General features: G+C 36.6%; 1 protein-coding gene across 1 annotated transcript in view; it reads right to left on the bottom strand.

The window, feature by feature from the left end:
- Positions 1-2032: 2032 nt before the first annotated feature.
- The window catches only part of LOC141648394 (putative disease resistance protein RGA1), a 94226-nt gene continuing 75911 nt past the window's right edge, over positions 2033-20347 (bottom strand). The window contains exons 2-4 of the mRNA XM_074457030.1: positions 8263-8400; positions 7358-7588; positions 2033-2229 (exon numbers count right to left, since the gene is read on the bottom strand). The gene's annotated coding sequence lies outside the window, so the exon portion shown is untranslated. The remainder of the gene's footprint in view (positions 2230-7357; positions 7589-8262; positions 8401-20347) is intronic.

Below are 20347 nucleotides of genomic sequence, written 5' to 3' on the forward strand. Positions count from 1 at the left end.
TGAGTGCAATAAAGAACGGTAACACTATAATTATTCAATCACCCAACGATTTTAATGAAGTTATAAACTAATAACTAATGTTGTCACATATGATAGATACAAAGAGTATAATTATGACACCTATTGTTTTACGTAACACCGTTTAGTTTTACTTAGTTCTTGAAGGTTAAAATAATTTGGAAAATTCATAAAGGTATGTTTAAGTTAAATAGGGTTCATTTAGGTAATTTGCACCATGTTTATGGACATGGTTTTGTATTTAATTAAAAATTGATGGTACCTGTAGTAGCGACGTACTATAACTATGTCGCTTGATGTTTTACAAATGATATGATTACTACTAATTAAACAGCAAACCTTTCGTGCTAAAAGCAACATAGGTGATCAACTACAACAAACCACGAACTTTTGTTACATCAAATGATTCAATATAGTTAACCTTTTTTTTTATCAACTTAAGCATATATTTTAAAGATGATCCTAATGAGAGCCCCGTGCATCGCACGGGTTTTCCAACTAGTTCAAAGATAAGAAAGGAATTGAATTAATGAAAACTTACTTGAATTGAGCAGAGAATCGGGACGCCATTGATGAGAGCTGGTGTCACCTGTAAATGTTGAAGAAAGCGGAAATTGAATGATTATGCCGATCATTTTGAAAACCTTAACTTAGTAATTGAGAAATACTTGCGTCTCCTACATCCAATCCAAAAGAGGACTTTATAATATTTAATTCTTATTTTAATCATCCAAAGACGTCCTCTAGAGCACGCAAGTATTTTCTCATAGTAATTTTACGATTATTCTTGAACAACCTTTATTTTATTTCACTTACTAGATTATACTCCACCAGTTGTATCATAGTAGAATTTGAGCTCTATTATAAAGTTTTCGAGTTTTGTTTTAAACAATCTGAGAAAATAAACTTTAAGAATGCTCAAAAAAATTACAAGCTCAGTCAGATATAAGTTGGTTGTACAATGTTATTATATCACTGAAGGGCTAGCGTTGCTATTTTACTTTAGTTTGATTCAATTCAATTACATCAATTTAATCAAGTTCACTTCAATTTTAATTCGGAATAGTCTAAAGAATATGGTAAATTTTTGGGAATCTTAAGTGAGTCTTATCTTAAGACTCATGTGATTATTGACTCAAAACTTGCCAATAATCATACTGGTGTATGCCTAAGTTTGTTCAAAAAGCTAACGAGATTGAAGATTAGCTTTGTCAAATTCGAGCATGAGTTATTTACGACTAGAGTCATTTTTAATTTTGTTTTTATAATTTATAGAGTAATTAATTATTTTATATTACATAGTATTGAGGTATTCACTTTCTTCGTCTTGTAAATAAATACCGAGACAAACGAAGTATAATGTGACCTAAGTTTTAACACAACAATTTTAGAGGTAATCAAGTTAGAAATTGTTTTAATGAAGGGAGAGGGAAAATACATTAAAAATATGTGTATTAAAGAGGAAATAGAGGGAAAGAAATAGAGAGGCTCCAAATTGAAGAAATACCTATCGCGTTTGTTTAGTCGGGTTTGGGTATGGTTTTTTTTGGGTCAAAGTTGGGTCGTTCAATTGGTCTTCTCAATGAACAAGTAATTTTCGAACACCCTATTCGAACCCAAAACCAAATTTAGGAAAAAAAAAAAAAGTTGTTTATACGAGCTAGAAATCGGGTTCAGTTTTGATTTTTAAATTCGGTTTGATTTTTCCAACTCGCCCCTAATTTTAACCCACAAAAAGGATTATATCTCTAGACAAACTTGCAAGATGTCAATTGCACATTATCTTAAATTGGGGAAAAACAAAAGTATATCTCCATCTCTCCTAGGACAATTATAGGAGTATTAAGGGAAATGATAATGTCACTGCCCTGCCCGGTTTGTAAATGTCACAACAACACAAGCTATGTCTAAGCGCATGTTACTATTTACCTTCTATCTAACATGAGTGACATTAATAATTTTGGAGTTGCATTATGCCTTCCCTATTAAGAATTTAAGAGGGTATCAATACAGTCGTACATAATCCGTACATTGCATGGGGGATAAACTAGTACAACATGAAACAAAAATGACAAATAACAAATGAACACAGAACTATAATTCCACTTTGAAGGCCTTGGGTTCTTCAGATTGCTCAGAATAAGATGCATAAGCTTTAATAATTGAAGCATAAATGTCGACTCCTTTCATATATTCTGCTTCATTTAGGAACTGCACCAAGTAAAACACAGTGACACTTAGAATGCAATAGCTCTACTGCATATGTATGAGCTTACAGGTTCCAAAATAGCGTAAGCGACAGCGCAAGAAACACCGACATGCACTGTGCGTCAGATACTTCTACGGTTCTACCCCAGTCTGAGTTACATATGCTCTTGGTTTCTGAAAAGCCATGGAACAAGAAAATCCGGCTCCGTGACCACTTAAATGTGGCATGAGACTACAGACTACGTAGAGGCATGCAGTTGTTACGACATATGTTACTTACGCGTGTCATACATGAGTACATATTCAGCTACCGAGCTTGTCATGAGTAAAATTTTGGAATGATGAGACACCACTAGAAAAGTCTCTTCCTCTACTTTGCCTCTCTTCAATCACCACTAGAAAAGTAGTGAGTAAAGAATGCAAAAGTGAGGCGGAAGAAATACTGTGTAGGTTTTTTAGTGACATTCATAGAGCAGTGCATCAAAACTGGATGTTTACCAATTCCCAAACAGATACAAGAGATATAATACATACACGGAGAAAGTAGTTATGTAAGTTTGGTAAAATTATATTGAAATTGTATTGAATACAAGAGCTAAATTACAATGTTTATATAGGAGTTACATAACCCTAAGATCCTAACTAAGATAAATTAGTTGCCTAATGTTAGCCTAAGAATAAGGAAAGAAGAATAAAATCTTGACTAATATTAACAGAATAATTATTCTCCAATATCCCCCCGCAAGACGGACGGCCGGGACGAGAGACCGATCTTGGACATGAGCATATCAAAGCGGGGTCGAGGCAAAGCTTTGGTGAGAGCGTCAGCTAATTGATCATCATTGGCAACCGGAACGACACGCATAACACCTGATTGTACCCGTTCTCGAATAAAATGATAATCAAGGGCGACATGCTTCATGCGAGAGTGAAAGACGGGATTGGCACTAAGGTTTGTGGCACCGAGATTGTCACAGTAGACCACAGGAGTCGATGGGAGCACAATGTGAAGTTCCATAAGTAGGTGTCCAAGCCAGGTAAGCTCAGCAATGGCATTGGCAACGGATCTATATTCGGCCTCCGTAGAGGAGCGAGACACAGTGCGTTGTTTCTTGGAACTCCACGAGATAGGGGTGTGGCCAAGGTAAACAATGTAAGCAGCTGTGGAGGTAGCATCATTAGGATTATCACCCCAGGCAGAATCAGAGAAAGCGTGTAAACTCAGAGTAGTGTCGCGTCTGATAATAATGCCGTGGGCAGGGGTACCAGCGAGATAGCGAAGGAGTCTTTTTAATGCAGTCCAGTGAGGTACAGTTGGTTGATGCATAAATTGGGACAGCTTACTCACAGCGAAACTGATGTCAGGACGAGTGAGAGACAGGTACTGAAGACTACCCACAAGAGCACGGAATTCAGTGGGATTATCAAATAGGGGACCATCTCCAACACTCAATTTCACCGTGGAGTCCATAGGAGTAGAGCATGACGAGGCATCTAGCATTTTCGCACGAGAGAGAAGATCAGTGGTATACTTGTGTTGGGTAAGGAATAACCCTTTAGAGCATGGCTGAACTTCAACTCCAAGAAAGTAGGCAAGTGGACCGAGATCTTTGAGTGAGAACCGGCCAGCGAGAGCTTGAATGAAGGACGTGACACGGGACGCAGAAGCACCTGTTACAATGATATCATCGACATAAACAAGAACAAATAAGTCATGAGTGTCGTTAAGTATAAAGAGTGAGGTATCGGATATGGAGTTGTGAAAACCCGATTTGAGCAGATATGAACGAAGCTCATTGTACCAAGCTCGTGGGGCTTGTTTGAGCCCATAGATAGCTTTCTTGAGACGACAGACATGAGAGGGGTTGTTTGGGTCGATGAAGCCAGGTGGTTGAGCCATATAGACGGTGTCAGTAAGGGTGCCTTGAAGGAAGGCATCATTGATATCTAATTGGCGAAGCGGCCAGTTCTTGGTAACAGCAAGACTAAGCAACAATCGGAACGTGGCAGGTTTGATGACAGGGCTAAAGGTTTCGTTATAGTCTAAACCAGGGCGTTGGTGGAAGCCTTTCGCAACAAGACGGGCCTTGTGCTTGTGGATAGTTCCGTCAGGATTGTATTTGGTGCGAAACACCCACTTACAACCGACGACGTTTTGATCGGGTGCAGGGGGCACAAGTTCCCAAGTGTTATTGTTTTGAAGGGCATTAAACTGTTCTTCCATGGCAGTGCGCCAGGTGGGAAGGGAAAGGGCCTGTTTTGTTGTCTTGGGCTCGGTGGAAAGCAATTGGGCGGACAAGTTGAGTTTGTTAATGGGTTTGAAGATGTTGTGGGATGCTCGAGTAGCATGAGCATGGTTCGGTGCTGGTTGCGGGTTATGGGCAGGAGTAGCAGTGGGTGTGGGTGTATCGGTGGGGTTGGGGATGGGTTGGCGACGAGTATAAACTTTAGAGATGTTGGTATGGGTGCGAGGTGTTGCGGGTTCAGGAGGAATGGGTTCAGTAGCAGCGGGAGTGGGTGTGCGTGGGGAGGTAGGTGTTTCTGAGGTGGCGGAAGCTGTTGGTTGTGATGTGAGAAGTGGTATTGTCATCTCACACCAAGAGGTAGAGGTGGGTAGTGAGGGAGCCGTGGGGTTAGAGGCAAAGGGGTAGGTGTTTTCGACGAAGCGAACATGGCGGGATACATAAATGCGAGTGGTGGAAGGGTCGAGGCACATGTAGGCGTGTTGGGTAGGGGAGTATCCAACGAAGACACAAGCAATGGAGCGTGGGTCAAGTTTGTGGTGGGTATAGGGTCGAAGCCATGGGTAACATAAGCTGCCAAAGTTGTGGAGATTATGGTACTTGGGTGAGGTGTGAAAGAGACGTGAATATGGTGAGTGATGCTCAAGGGTCGAGGTGGGCATACGATTAATTAGATAGACAGCTATTTGGAAGGCAACGGTCCAATATTGAATGGGCATGGAGGCATGAGACAGGAGAGCAAGACCGGTATCTACTATGTGGCGATGACGTCGTTCCGCAAAACCGTTATGTTCGGGTGTATGGGGTGGTGAAGTGAGGTGTTGTACTCCAGCTGAGGCGAGATCGGGTTTTAATTTTTCATACTCGCCTTCATTGTCGGAGTAAAGGGTGAGAAGAGGGCGAGAAAACTGTTTTTCCACGAAGGCTTTGAAGTTGAGAAATATTTTGTGGGTATCGGACTTTTTCTTTAGTGGGAAAAGCCATGTAAATTTTGTGAAATGGTCGACAAAAATTACGTAATACTTGTAATCATCAAATGAATGCACGGGTGAAGTCCATAAATCGCTAAATACAACTTCAAGCGGGACACTGGTGGTAAGCGAAGAAGCAGTAAATGGAAGTTTATGGCTTTTGTAAATAGAGCAAGCATTGCAATTGACATTATTATTAGAAAAATTGTTCTTATAATTCAAACAAGCAAGAATATGATTAAAAACAGCCGAGTGAGGGTGTCCAAAGCGGTGGTGGAGGTCTGCGTGTTGGATAGTTGTGGGGTGAGCTTGCGGAGACGACGGAGGAGGCCAATAGTAGACACCGTCCTTGACCGGACCAGTGAAAAGAGGAGCACCGGAGTCACATGCCTTCACAATAAAAGAAGAAGAATTAAAATCAATTAGAACGTTATTGTCTTTGCAAAATTGGGAGACGGAAATAATATTTTCGTGCATTGATGGAACATGTAAAACATTAGTTAATTTAAAGGAAGAAGTGGAAGTGTAAGGGAGAGTGGTAGAACCGGAATTAGAGATAGGGAGACCCGAGCCATCACCAATAACAATCTCATCAGTGCCATCATAAGGAGAGTGAAGGGAGAGATTTGCTAAGTCGGCTGTGACGTGATGCGATGCACCACTGTCGAGGAGCCAAGGGGAGGGGACGGCTTGAGGTGTAAGGGTGGTGGGATGGGCTTGAGGCGTGGCTGGGGAAGGGGTTTGGTTAGCAGTGTTGCGTGGATAGGGAGGTACACGGATGTCCGGGTATAGGGATTTGAAGATAGGGCAGTAAGACAAGGTGTGGCCTTGGACATGACACCATTGGCACTTACCGCGAAACGGGTTTTTGGGGTTTTGGTTGGGGGTAGACGAGTTTTGGTTGAGGGCAGCGGAGTGGTTGGGGACAGAGGTACGAGGGGCAGATGAGGGATAGGCAGTGGAGTTGCGGGTGTAGGTGGGGTGGGCCATGGGAGTGAAGGTGGAAGTTTGAGCGGTTTCGGTTTGCTGGAGTACCAGTTCTTGACGGATCAGTTTTTCATGAAAGTCGGGAAAGGTAATTGGTGTGTCGCGGGCATTGACGGCATCAATGACGGATTGGTAGGTCGATGGTAATCCGTCAATTATGTGGTCAGTGATATCCTCTTGGGAGAGGACTTCACCGAGGAGTGCAAGGTCGTCAACAATAGTTTTGATTTTGTTCATGTATTCAGTGATTGAGAGGGTGCCTTTGGTGGTGAGTTTGAGTTTGTGACGGAGTTGTTTTATGTGGCCTCGAGATGGACGCGCATAAGATGATGCGAGGGCATCCCAGGCTTGTTGGGTGGTGTGGTCTCGGTTGAGGAGAGGGCTAACGGATGCGGTGAGGGTGCTTGCCACGGCACCAAAAAGGAGCCTGTCTTGCCGGAACCGTGTACTGTAAGCCGGGTTAGGAACCGAGGGTTTGTCTTTTTCTGTGAGAATTTTTGGAGGAGGTGCACTGCCATCGATGAAGGATGATAGTCCATATCCTTGAAGGAGGGTCTCAAGTTGGAGACTCCATTGACGATAATTGGAACCATCGAATTTAGCGACGGAGTGCACATTGAGGAGCACAAGCGGTTTGCTTGGCTCGGCTTCATTTGGGATCGTGGAGCCTGACATTGAGGCGATGGAGATTGGAAAAAAAAATTTAGGGTTGGATCGGAGACCTTTCTCCTGATACCATGTAAGTTTGGTAAAATTATATTGAAATTGTATTGAATACAAGAGCTAAATTACAATGTTTATATAGGAGTTACATAACCCTAAGATCCTAACTAAGATAAATTAGTTGCCTAATGTTAGCCTAAGAATAAGGAAAGAAGAATAAAATCTTGACTAATATTAACAGAATAATTATTCTCCAATAAGTTATACCTCATGGGGTATTACCGTATTAGCAATGGGAGAAAATCCAACTGCAGGAAGCCCTTGTTGCCTAAAAAAGCGAGCATCAGTGGAGCCAAGGGATATTTCCTGCTTTCAAGTTTTCCACCTACAATCAATCAGGATGGCTTCCTCTAGGAGGGTCCAACAGGGGTTCGAACTGTTAGTCACTGTCAATGCTGGCTTCCCAAATTTGTCAAGCACTGAAACCTTCAGCTCGTACTGCCCAAGCAACAGTTAATCTAGTCATGAAACAACGAGAGAAAAAGGATTACGCATCTAAGGTAGTACCTCAGACCTAGTAGTTTTTTAGCATATACACATTTTTTCTGAGCATATTACCATTTATAAATATAGTTTTTGAGCAATATTATATTTTTTTAGTGTAATGTTTTAGTAAATATGCTCAAAAACTTTATACTAAAGCAGAACTCAAAAACTTTAAATAAAACTCAAAAAATAAACAATAAGAGGTACTACGTATAGTCTATAAACTGAAACAACGATTTAGAAGAAAAGCTACTCGCATTAAGCCATTAACTATGGCTGACCAAGAATTTTTTTAAGGTGTCCACTAGAAAATTTCAAAGTAATTATTCTATTCTGATAGAGTTTTTTTGCGAAAAATTCACACATGTTTGCCTTAAAATGAAGTATCCATGTATGATGTATCATACACTTATATCAAGTCCAAGCATCTCGTGTTACACAAAATAATATGAAGACTTGGAGTAACATAGTATACGAATCATGGAAGATTTTCCATATCTCAACTTGAACCAGCAAAAAGGGAGTAAAATAGTACATGAATCATGAAAAGTTTTATCTGTTGATGATGTATTGTTGCACTCTCCCAACAAAAAGTTGTTTCAAACCAGACAAGTCAATGATTTTACCTCGACTGTCATATTGCGTGATGCAGGCGCCAACTCACCAGCAATACGTTGTTCAAGTGCTGCTTGATCACCTGTCAGTTGGATTCGGATATCAACTCCTCCTTCAGCTCCAGACGGTTACATATTCATGACAAAGCCCTGATAAAAAGTTTCCGTACGGTTACATATCCAATTTGCTTCCCAATTGAACTCACTCCACCCACTTTAAAGTGGGTTAGGTCATGCAGATTAGTCAACTGGTCAATGCCCAAAGGCATGCAAGTCAACTCTGGACACCTATTTATATTCAATAGCCTAAGATTTACCAATTTGCAAAAATCTTTTGGCCACTCTTTCAAACTTTGACAGCCTTCCAAAATCAAACTCTGTAAATTATATAATTTTGTAATTGAAATTGGGAGTGTCTTGAGAAGCTTATTATCGGAGAGATCTAGATATCTCAAGTGTAACAATTTACCAATTGACTCCGGCAAATTTTCGTCATTTGGCACATATAAGCGTAACGTTCTAAGACAACGCCAATTGGCTACTAGAGTTTGCACCACGTCGAAGTGGATCTTTGTATTCATATAGCATGTACGAATATTTCCTTTAGAGAAAGAGATTTTTGTCCATTCTTCCCCATCAAGAAATAAATGGCGAATTTTTTTGCTCAAGTAATTTGGCAAACTATTTCCCACGGAAATCTCATCCCCCGCGACCTCTTGAACAAGGTCGTGCATTAAATCGTGCATCTTAAATGATACGATATCACCAACGTAATCTCTTTCCACATCTTGAAAAAAACACCGTTTTAGCAGAATAAAAAAGAAGTCCTCACTATCACCAATATATCCTTGCGCCATCCAAAGACTAATCAACTCTTGTTTGTTAATTCTAAAATCCTTAGGAAATAAAGCACAATACCTAAAACAAATTTTCACAGTAGGTTGAGGATTGTTGTAACTGAGCTTTAAGATAGACATAATTGGATTATTGGTAGTTTCAATGTGAGGTAGTCGATTCTTTTCAAACGATTCCCATTTTTCTTGTGTTTGACCAAATAAAAGAGTTCCTAGAACTTTTATAGCAAGGGGAACATTGGAGCATTTTTTAATAATTTTTTTGCCGATCGTAGTTAATTGATCGTCGTTTGCTGCATCTGATTCTCGTTTGAATGCCGTCAGCACAAACAAATGCCAGGAATTCTCATAGGACAAACCTTTCAACATATACTTTTTAGAGTGAGCGGCTGTTGCTAATACCACTTCAGCTGTTTTCTCCGAACGGGTAGTAATGACAACTTTACTTCCTCTACCACCAATTGTCAAGTATCTACTAAGCTTACTCGACTCATTGGGATCTTCAGTCCACACATCGTCTAATATAAGCAAGTATGTCTTATTATTCAGTGCTCCTTGAAATTTGGTTTGCAAGGATTGCATAGTGGAGACATTACTAGGCTTTTCATTTGTTAATGATTCTATTATTTTAGCTAAAATTTCTTTCACATTTAATCCTTTTCCATCTTGGTCAGAGACACATACCCATATCTTCTTCTCAAACCTAGATTTGACCACATGGTGATTATATACAAGTTGAGCAAGAGTGGTTTTCCCTAAGCCTCTGATTCCCACAACAGCAACAAACGCAACATTCTCCTCCACATGAGGATCAAGCAGCGTCTCTACAATAACCTTCACATCATCTTCTCTTCCAATAATACTAGATTTTGTGCCCGTGCGTTGTACGGGTTACAATATTGACCCACCTCTAATTGTTATGGAACTTTTTAATACTATTTTAAACATTCCATGTAACTATTATGGAAAGTTTTAAATATGGTATTATATCGAGTAAAATGTGTATATTGAAAAACAAATAATTATTTAGTTATTATATTGAAAAATAGAAGATTATTTAGTTTTAAATAACTATTGAGTTTAAAATGTTTAAAACTAAGTAAAATGGGTTTTGTGAGAAATTAAATTTGCGAATAGTTTTTAATATTAATTAGTCTTTTTGTAATACTCCTATCTCATACTACTATTATTATCTTATATACCCCCTCAATTCCTCTATAATATTAGTTAGGGAATTTTGACTTTTTTATATTGTTTTTCTCACCTTTAAGTTTTAGGTTAATTATATTTTTGTAATATATCGGTATTGTGTAAGGCTAATGATTTTACAACAGACTTGACATGACCATCCTAAATACTTAACTCGATAACAATACAGACTTAACTCTTAAAATTCGGACCTAACATGTGCCTGACTCGACCGAACCCGTTTGCTAGGTGATTACCAAACCAGTTGATATTCTCTCAATTTCCATCGGAAACATGCAGCAGCAGCCAAAGAAACAATATTCCATGGTGACGCTTCCCATTATTTCAACCCCTGACTTCGTCCATCAACATCTCCATCGTTCACTTTCGTCAAACACTAACCGCCTTGTCTTCCTCAACACCACCACCAACCGTGGTCTTCAAGTTTTCGACATTGACTCCCTACATTCTCTGCCGACACATATACCTTTCCCTAAAGTCATTAACATACAGGACCACATTCACTACTTTGGTTCGTGTAATGGGTTACTTTGCATGGTTCTTTGGTGGCCTCATAATGCTACTCAATCCCTTAACCGGCTCCTATTTAAAAGTCCCGCCCAATTTCGACTCCATAGACGGTTTTTTGCTATTTGATCCCGGGTATGGGTTTATATATGTATTTGATTGAGCTATTATAAAATAATTTTATAATATTATACGATATTATAGATGTTATTATAAGAGATTGTGTTATACTCATGCGTGCTATATATTACGAGTGCAAATATATATAGTTTATAGTTATAACTATGCGTGTAATCTATATTATCTTATGCTAATCCCAAGTTATTTATAGTTATAAAATTATGTAAAATCTTCAAGATTATATTACATAAATTGTTACTCGTGCATACTCCTGGGAGACGGGGCGTATCTTGCTTGTGGTACAAAAAAGATGGGACGGATATGGAATTGAAGATGGTAGTGTGGAAGTTGGACCCGAATCAAGCACCTCTCGCGTGGGAGACAACTTTTAACGGCTTGTGCAAAGGCACCGGTAAAAAAACTAAATCATGTAACTCTGGATTAGGATTGCGCATTTACGCCACAGACGTTGCGGTACACCCATACAATGACAAGCTGATATACATGTATTTTTCCAGCGAACAACGGTTTGTTTTGTGCAACACGCGAACAGGATGCATAGAACTTTTAAAAAGTTCGTCTAACTATAATGTGTCGAGCTGTGAATCACTTTTTCGACTCGAGCTCCAATGGTGGCCCACCTTAGTTCCTGCCTTACAGTAGAACAGAACTTGCCACCACTACAACTTCGTGTCAGTTAAACCCAAGAGTCAGTTGCTAATGTTCGAGTGATCAACAAATTATCAACACAACACGGTTTCTTATACACTACCGCCTTTCTGGAGAATTCGCGTAAATTGTAACTCAGCTCATTCTCTGAGACATTTCCTCGAGCATGTAGTGTGCATAGCTGGTTGTATACAGTCATCAGTCATGTAGGCATACAAAGATTAAGAAAGAGTTGCCTGATTTGGGAAGCGAGATTCACCACTTTATATATAGCAATAAGCATAGCATGAAGTAATACTCTCCAATTGTATATTTTTGACATGACTCTAAAAGACATATTGTTAAAATCTCTTTATGAAATCAAATTTTGTGAACAATAGATTTTGTCACTCATCTTACATTCATACCTGTTATGACTTATGAGGATAGTTCGCATGCAGTAAGCCATCATATCACCAAGTCAATTACGTTAGCTTTGTAATGAGGTTTTGTGATACTAAAATTGGTGATAAAAAAAAAGGAAATAAATAAATTTCTTATGGCAAATTATCTTTTAGCTATAGTATTTCAATTTATAGGAAACTCTTTTAACTGTAGTATTTCAATTTATACTAAAATTGATGATGATGGTATCTCGGCTAAGCTGCACATCGGTAATTTAGGATAGGTTATGCTCTTGTATAAATAGTGTCTTTGTATTCAATATGTATGCAATATGCAATTCAGTAGCCTTACGTAAAACATTTTATTTATGATAGTAGCTTTGAATAAAATTCCTATCACTATTAGTTTAATTTAAATACATTGTTCAATTCCAACTCCTAAACCTTCAACTTATTACTCCAAAAGGAAATAACAAAAGTCTTTAGGATATTGGGGACATTAGTCACAAAGAATACGATAATCGTGATATAGACATGAAAAAAAACTATGACCTACCGTTTCCCATCATATATTTAAAGCAACATCAAACCAATTGAGTCAATTATTTTTTCTTATTTTTTTAAAAAAGTAGTTTTATGTACAAATATGGATGAATATTATTTTTCAAGGCTTGTTCAATTTAATTGTCTACGGAATATGATGAATGTACTCATATTCATGGTTGTCTCAACTCTCATGTAACCAAAAAATTTCCATGACAGCCGGATAGGATTGTTGTTATAGCCGCTGAGTATGAAATCAGCTACCAAAGTGATATCTTTTTCTCCATGCTTTAATTTTGATCTTCTCTAATTTGCTCTTAATTCGTTTGTTTTCGACATCAGCGAAAGCAAACCGCCATGGCTTACAAACTGCTGGAATGCATTGACATGAGAAATCCATTGCGGAAAAGTAAACACATAATTCTAGATAAAAACTGCATGAATATGTTTGTAATAGGTTCATTTGGGTAAAAACCTGTAATTTTTAAAACCTAAACCTGTTATAAAAATATCCAAATGGGAAGGTGTCAAACATGCAAGGTCTAAAGTAAATCTCACAAATAAAACATCGCTAAAGTCGCGAAACAAAGTTATACAACCCAAATATGAAAAAGGGAGACATATGTCCCTAAAAGTATATGACATAAAAAGTGTTTAAGGGTCACAAAGAAATGAAGCCAATCTAGGTCCCAAGGTTACTTTGCTCGCTAGCTCGTCCATGTACCCCATATATGCATCACCTACATGTCAATCGCATTTTATACAAATACGAAAGCCATAAATCGGTGGGGAGTAACTCCGAGTTCTCCAAACCACGAAATGTCATAATTAATATAACATGTAAACATAAGAATATGAATATGAATAACACATAGCCTTAGCATATAGATGCTAGACAATCGTGCTTATCATGTGAACAACAATATAACAACACATAGTCCTAACATGTGAATACTAGACCGACTCATACTACACTATCATATGAATCACATAACATCCAGGAGTCCAAACTCTATCAACCATAGCCGACTTGCATCTCACCTTCTATGATTCATAGAATCATCAAACAAGAAAGGACAATATATCTAGAGACAGACATAAGTTCTTAGGACAGTCAATAGTCACTCTGTAACTCGAGTCTATACCACGAGGTAAGGTAAACACCCTAGTCCTAAACCTGCGCAGACCTAGCGACATGCGGAAAGTACCGCATCCAAGACCCATGATCACACACATGAGTACCCCTAAGGAGTTCACCAAAGGGTTGGCTAGTACTTAAGCTGACCATATACTTCTAAGAGTACGTCAGGAGGTCATGCCCTAACTTGGATATAAGCCCACCAAGCTAAGACACAAAGGCTATTAAGCTGTGAACATACACTCGTCAAAGACTATAAGGGCCTATCTATGACGAAGGCCGAAATACTCACCTAGGACCTAATCCCAGCTTGAATACTTTAGCCCACTCCACACAAGACAAGTAGGACACCCAATTAACCATAAGAGGGGCAAAGAGTCCAAACTTGCACACACAAATGATCATACACACCCTAGCATATGAAAGACTACGCAAGAGCATATTCAGCTGACAATCCAACAATATCTCTAATATCAATAATAATCCAAATTCCAGCTAACCAACAATACCATAATCCATGAGAACAAGCTAAAATGGCAAAGAGGCAATAAGACTCTAGTATAAGGCAACCAATTCATCCAACAACCAACATATGAAAAGACAATCATACTCAAAGACAAATCCTCGACCCTAGTCCCGCGACGGGTCAATGGTCAAATCGAGGCTGGCCGGTTTAAACCTTGTTTGACCAAACTCGTTCGGTCAATCTGGCCCAGCTCAGAGTCTTGGCCTACTTTGACCCAAATCACAAAATTTATCACAATATCATTCTCATGCTATTTCCAATTTCTATCATGTGAAAAACTATCAACATAAGGAAATATATTCCAACTTACAAAATATCCAATTCAATTAAGTTCTCTCATAATAAAATAGTATAAATAACCATCTCACACAAGGTAAACTTTTCTATAAATTTTATCGATAAAAAGACGCCATTTACTCATACGGACTCCGAATTGAGTGATTCAAGTGGCTAAACCACCTAATTTTTCGATGCCGTTCAATCTGTCATATTTTTGGAAACATTGGAAAACGTCTCGGTCTGGTACTGACGCGTTCCAGCCAACACGCGGACTTGTCACAACACATAATTCCTCATCCAAATTTGTTCTAAACAATAATATACAAATGGTTAACATAAATTAAACATAAGTATACCCATCTTACTCCATTCATTCATTTATCAACAAGATCGTCTCAAACAACAACAACAACAACAACAACAACAACAACAACAAACAACAACAAACAACGAATACAACTACTAATGTGACATTAATTGGTCGAGTAACTCGGAATAGTTACCTTAAGCTAGCAAAGAGACAAATAAAATAACTTGAGAAAACTTCTAAAACCCAAAATTATGCATCATCTTCTACATTATATGAGTCACCTAACTCATCTTCAAATTCTTCACCTATAAGAACAACAAAAACACAATTATTAAGCTTAAATTCGAAACCCCTAAAAAAAGTGTCTTAAACAAAAATTGGGGGAAATGAAAATAAAGCTTACTAGTAGATGAAGATTAAAGAGAGGATTCCAAATATATAATTTTTATGAGATTTGGTGGAGAAATGAAGGATTTATGGTGGATTTAGGGATTGTAAGGAGGTTATTTTGAGAGGAATTTGGTTGTTTGATGAAAGGAAGAGAAAGAGTGAATTATGGAGGAAATGAATTGAAGAGTAAAGACCCCTAGAGGGTGAATAGTGCCCGGATGAACAGTACCCGACAGTTTAAGGGTGAGTTGGGTCAACTTGTTTTGTTCGCGGTTTGGGTTTGTTTTGACGATAATTAGAAATATTCGTAGAACACGATTTCCGAAAAAGCTAAAGTTCTTAAACAAAATTTTACTAAAAGATTAAGTACTCATATGCCCAATATCCAAATTCGTTTACCCAACGACCGTAAGAAATGGAAAAATCCCAATTTTACGACTTTTATCCGAAATCTATTTTATCAAAGGAAAAGGTTTAAATATAGTTTAAATCACTTTTAAACATTTTTAAACTATAAAAAATGATTACATTTCTTCAGAATAAAATAAGGTTATATTTTATCAAATAAATTTTATTTCAAATAAATTAATATTAAACTAAAATAGATTAAAATATTATTCTTAAAATATAATAAAGGTCTTCAAATTTACGGGGTTTTACAATCATCCCTCCTTTTAAGAAGTTTAGTCCCCGAAACCTGGAAGAAGGAACATTGTATATATGTAGGTCTATCTCTTTAAAATCAAGTAAACAAAATCTTCAAAATATGAACGTATGAAATATAAGTGTCTTTTCAATGAAACGGAAAATCCTCGTCGGCCGTTCAAGAACATCAACATTCCAAATCAAAGACATAAAAATATATATTTTTACACCAACAAATGAGAAAACCTATTATCGGACGTCTCCAATAACGAGCTTTTCCACTCATTGATGTTAAAACCAGTGGAAAACAGTAAAACATTTTCAAAAATCTTTAGTTCGAAACTCTATAAAAAGGATAATAACTCCACTAGCTATGACCAAACTCTAACTACGACTTTTAAACAACTAGGCAAGGACTACTAACGCGGAGAGTATTTAAGAGAAGGAGAGGAACACTCGAAAGGATAGCTAAAACTCACAAGAATTAGATAAAGGAAAGAGTATAAACCGATAGTTTGTCATGAATTTTCGGAGATAATGCATGGACATCGCAAATATTTCGACTATGGTTATTTGAATTAAAACACACCCTAAATATTGTGGAACGTTTTGCCTGTATTAGTCCATTAAGACTACCCATAAACCTTCAATAATAATAGCAATGCAAAGATACTTTACCAAGACAGTATTAAACAAAAGGTAAATTAGAACTACGTGTACACTCATTCAATTCCGGTCATTTGTTTACTTTTAATTAAAATAATATGGTATAGTTAATGTAAATATATAGTTGGGATTTGGGAATCCTATTATTACCTTTCCTATGAATGAAAACATATGATGAGTTGTAGGAGACGAACAGATAAAACACGATCAATTGATAGCTCTTACAATGTCAACCTGATCATCAAGAAAAACAGAAAATTATGATCAAATTCAAAAAGAACAAATACGTAAAGAACAACTACTAACTAACAAACAAATAGTATTTAACAATGCATAACTACCGTAAAAAGGAGTGTTTAACTCATTCATGGCAACGTCAAAAAATTGTGTACAATTCCTATTCCTATATATAATAAACGAATGCATACTTATTGAGATTAGGTGGTTAATTGGTTCATGAATCCTAAGCTTCACAGAAGTCAAGCTTTTGTCTAAAATTTATCATCTATCTAACGATGGTATATATAGCCATATAAGTTTATGATTTTCTAGTGGTAGATAGAATTTGCACAAATATTAAATAGAATTTCCACAAATATTAGGGATAACTAACTATACATAAAATTATTTTAAATAAAAATTAATAAAATCGTATGTAGATAGAATTTGCATAAATATTGGGATAATTATACATAATATTAATTTAAATAAAAATTAATTAGGTAAGTTTAAAAAGCTGGAGTCTCTAAAATTGCCTGAAAAAAGCCTCTTTTATATATATATATATTGATACGAGTACGGTAACGATAATAAACAACAAATGTTGCTGGAGTGAGAGTCGAACTCGGGACCTTGATTCACGAAGGGACGAGATCGTTCTCGATGGGATATTTGACTGAAAGTCCGCCTAGACTTTGAGTCAATGGGATATTTGGGTCGAAGATCCGCCGAGACCTCGATCCAATGGGTGTTTAAAATAAAGACGTCGATCGATATTTTAAACAAGATTTGAAAAGAACCGTTTAAATCTGAGATTTGTGATCAAACTGATCAATTTTATTAACTTCTTAAAACTTGGATGATTTTATATCAATACAATCTAGACTATTTATAGTAGCTAAAAGAACGACTCCTAAACCGATACAAATACTAAATTTCTAGACTCCTAATACTAGTCAACCACAACTTTTATTCTTCTAACGACGAAAAAATTGTCTTTAATTCCTAATGGTATTCTAAATTGCCTTATTAATATTTAACCTAATTAGCAAAAATAATCCTACTTGTATTATGAATCCAGAATCATATCATCCCCTCCTTCTTCGAAAGGAATTGACCTCAATTCTTGAAGATATACGATGCCACCTGGATCGAATACAATCCTGACGAACATAGATGCAAAATTGATAAAGAACATGAAGTTATTTGTGAAAATCATTACTATCCTTTCCAGCTCGTCATTTTCAATGCAGTCTTCAAGACTATCCATCTTTTGCCATATTAGCTCGTGCCTTTCATCCCACCACCCTCTTTACACAAGAATAACTTCATCATTAACCTCAACAGTTTCCTCATCATTATAATCATCAAACATAGGAGGTAATTTCAGATCAAACTTAACCTTCTCATAGGAGCTTTCAAACGAGAACACCGCCGACATAAATTTTTTTCCCGGATGAACAGTACACGTGAATAGTAATTTTTTTTTTTTTTTTTTTTTTTTTTTTTTTTTTTGTCACGCCTCGAACAAGTTACTAGAACTGCTCCTGGGATAAGTAATCAAAACCGATTAACGCTCGAACTACCTGCTCAAGTTTAACCCTTGAACTCCAATCGCAATTAGAAATTCAACTAACAACTTGGTTTGATACGCCTAGGACCGTCTAGATTTAGGGAAATCAAGAGCCGAAGCTCTGATACCATATGATACGAGTACGGTAACGATAATAAACAACAAACGTTGCTGGAGTGAGAGTCGAACTCGGGACCTTGATTCACGAAGGGACGAGATCGTTCTCGATGGGATATTTGACTGAAAGTCCGCCTAGACTTTGAGTCAATGGGATATTTGGGTCGAAGATCCGCCGAGACCTCGATCCAATGGGTGTTTAAAATAAAGATGCCGATCGATATTTTAAACAAGATTTGAAAAGAACCGTTCAAATCTGAGATTTGTGATCAAACTGATCAATTTTATTAACTTCTTAAAACTTGGATGATTTTATATCAATACAATCTAGATTATTTATAGTAGCTAAAAGAACGACTCCTAAACCGATACAAATACTAAATTTCTAGACTCCTAATACTAGTCAACCACGGCTTTTATTCTTCTAAGGCCAAAAAATTGTCTTTAATTCCTAATGGTATTCTAAATTGCCTTATTAATATTTAACCTAATTAGCAAAAATAATCCTACTTGTATTATGAATCCAGAATCGTATCATAAGGCAATTTAGAATACCATTGAATTAAAATGATATATCGTGTTAAAGTTGCAAAGTTGTGCAAATATAATTGCACATGATTAATTGTTCAATTGTTCATCTAAATAAATAGGTATTCAAGAGTTTTGTTATAGTGAATATCAGTCCTTTAAATATATTACAAATATCCACATATTTATTTGTAAATAAGATTTCCTTGTTGCTTATTTCGATAATAAATTTGAATTATAATATGCGTAGTCTATTTCTGTATTTGTCCTAATCGTTTGTTTGTCTCTTTTATTCTTTGTGAGGGGTATTTTAAGCAAATGGAAATTCTGAAACGGAGGGAGTATATAATTTTAATGTCACGTCTTTGTTGTATGATTAAATTTTTTATAATTATTTTTATAAAAGATCAAATTAACGAAACTGAAGTCTCAATTTGTAAACCGAGTTAATGATCTAGCCTCGTAACTAAATCGGCCCAAATGTCAACACCGTATCCGTTAAATACCAACTAAATAAAACAAAATCATCACAAATCGAGTTAATGAGTATAAAATTTATCTGAACCAAATGAAAGACATAATCCTTTGAGTAAGTCTCCTTTAAAATGAATCTATCTTTTTAATTATTAAAACTGATCAAATACCATCTCACTTGGGTATATAAAACAAATCTAATGTTATTCCCTATGCACTCCCGTCTCTACTTTTGTTTTATTCTAACTATACATGACTCGTCTTAAGATAAAAACGGATATTAAACTTTTTAAGTGAGAAATTTGTGTAACTCTTTCACTTACTAAAAGAGTGCACATATACTTGGGTCAACTGACTCAACTCATACATTTACGGTCCATATATTATACGATAATATTTAAGTCGACTCATTCATCTCATATAGTTCCATATTATATACCCTAAATTTTTGCACAATATATATACACTCCCTGATTCACTAATTGCCCTAAATTTAACACTTTCGGTCACTTTCTTAGTCTTTTCGCCGCCCCCCTCTCAATAATCAATTTCTTCTCATATTTTCATTTATTTACTCCCTCGTCAATTTTAGTCCTCCCTCATCTCGTTGATTACCATCACCCATTTTATTTAGAAATCTGCAAAGTTCTAATCTTATCATTCAATTTAATAGATATAATTATACTCCCTCTCAATATTTTGATCAATTTTTCATAAAATTATTTTGATCAAATTTTAATCTTATACCCTGTTTTGGATGGACATGCAATTACATGATAAATAAATATTGAAGAACATTATGAAATTGTGATCAAGATTTTAGTATTGTATATTATCTCAACGAAAAATGAGCTTTAGTATTTCCGTATATTGATTTTTTAATCCTTATTTCCTTTTTTTTTTGCATGTAGTATTTTATATGATATTTTGGTTTTTTTATATATTTT

This window comes from Silene latifolia, chromosome 3, assembly GCF_048544455.1.
Source record: "Silene latifolia isolate original U9 population chromosome 3, ASM4854445v1, whole genome shotgun sequence".
NCBI lineage: Eukaryota > Viridiplantae > Streptophyta > Magnoliopsida > Caryophyllales > Caryophyllaceae > Silene > Silene latifolia.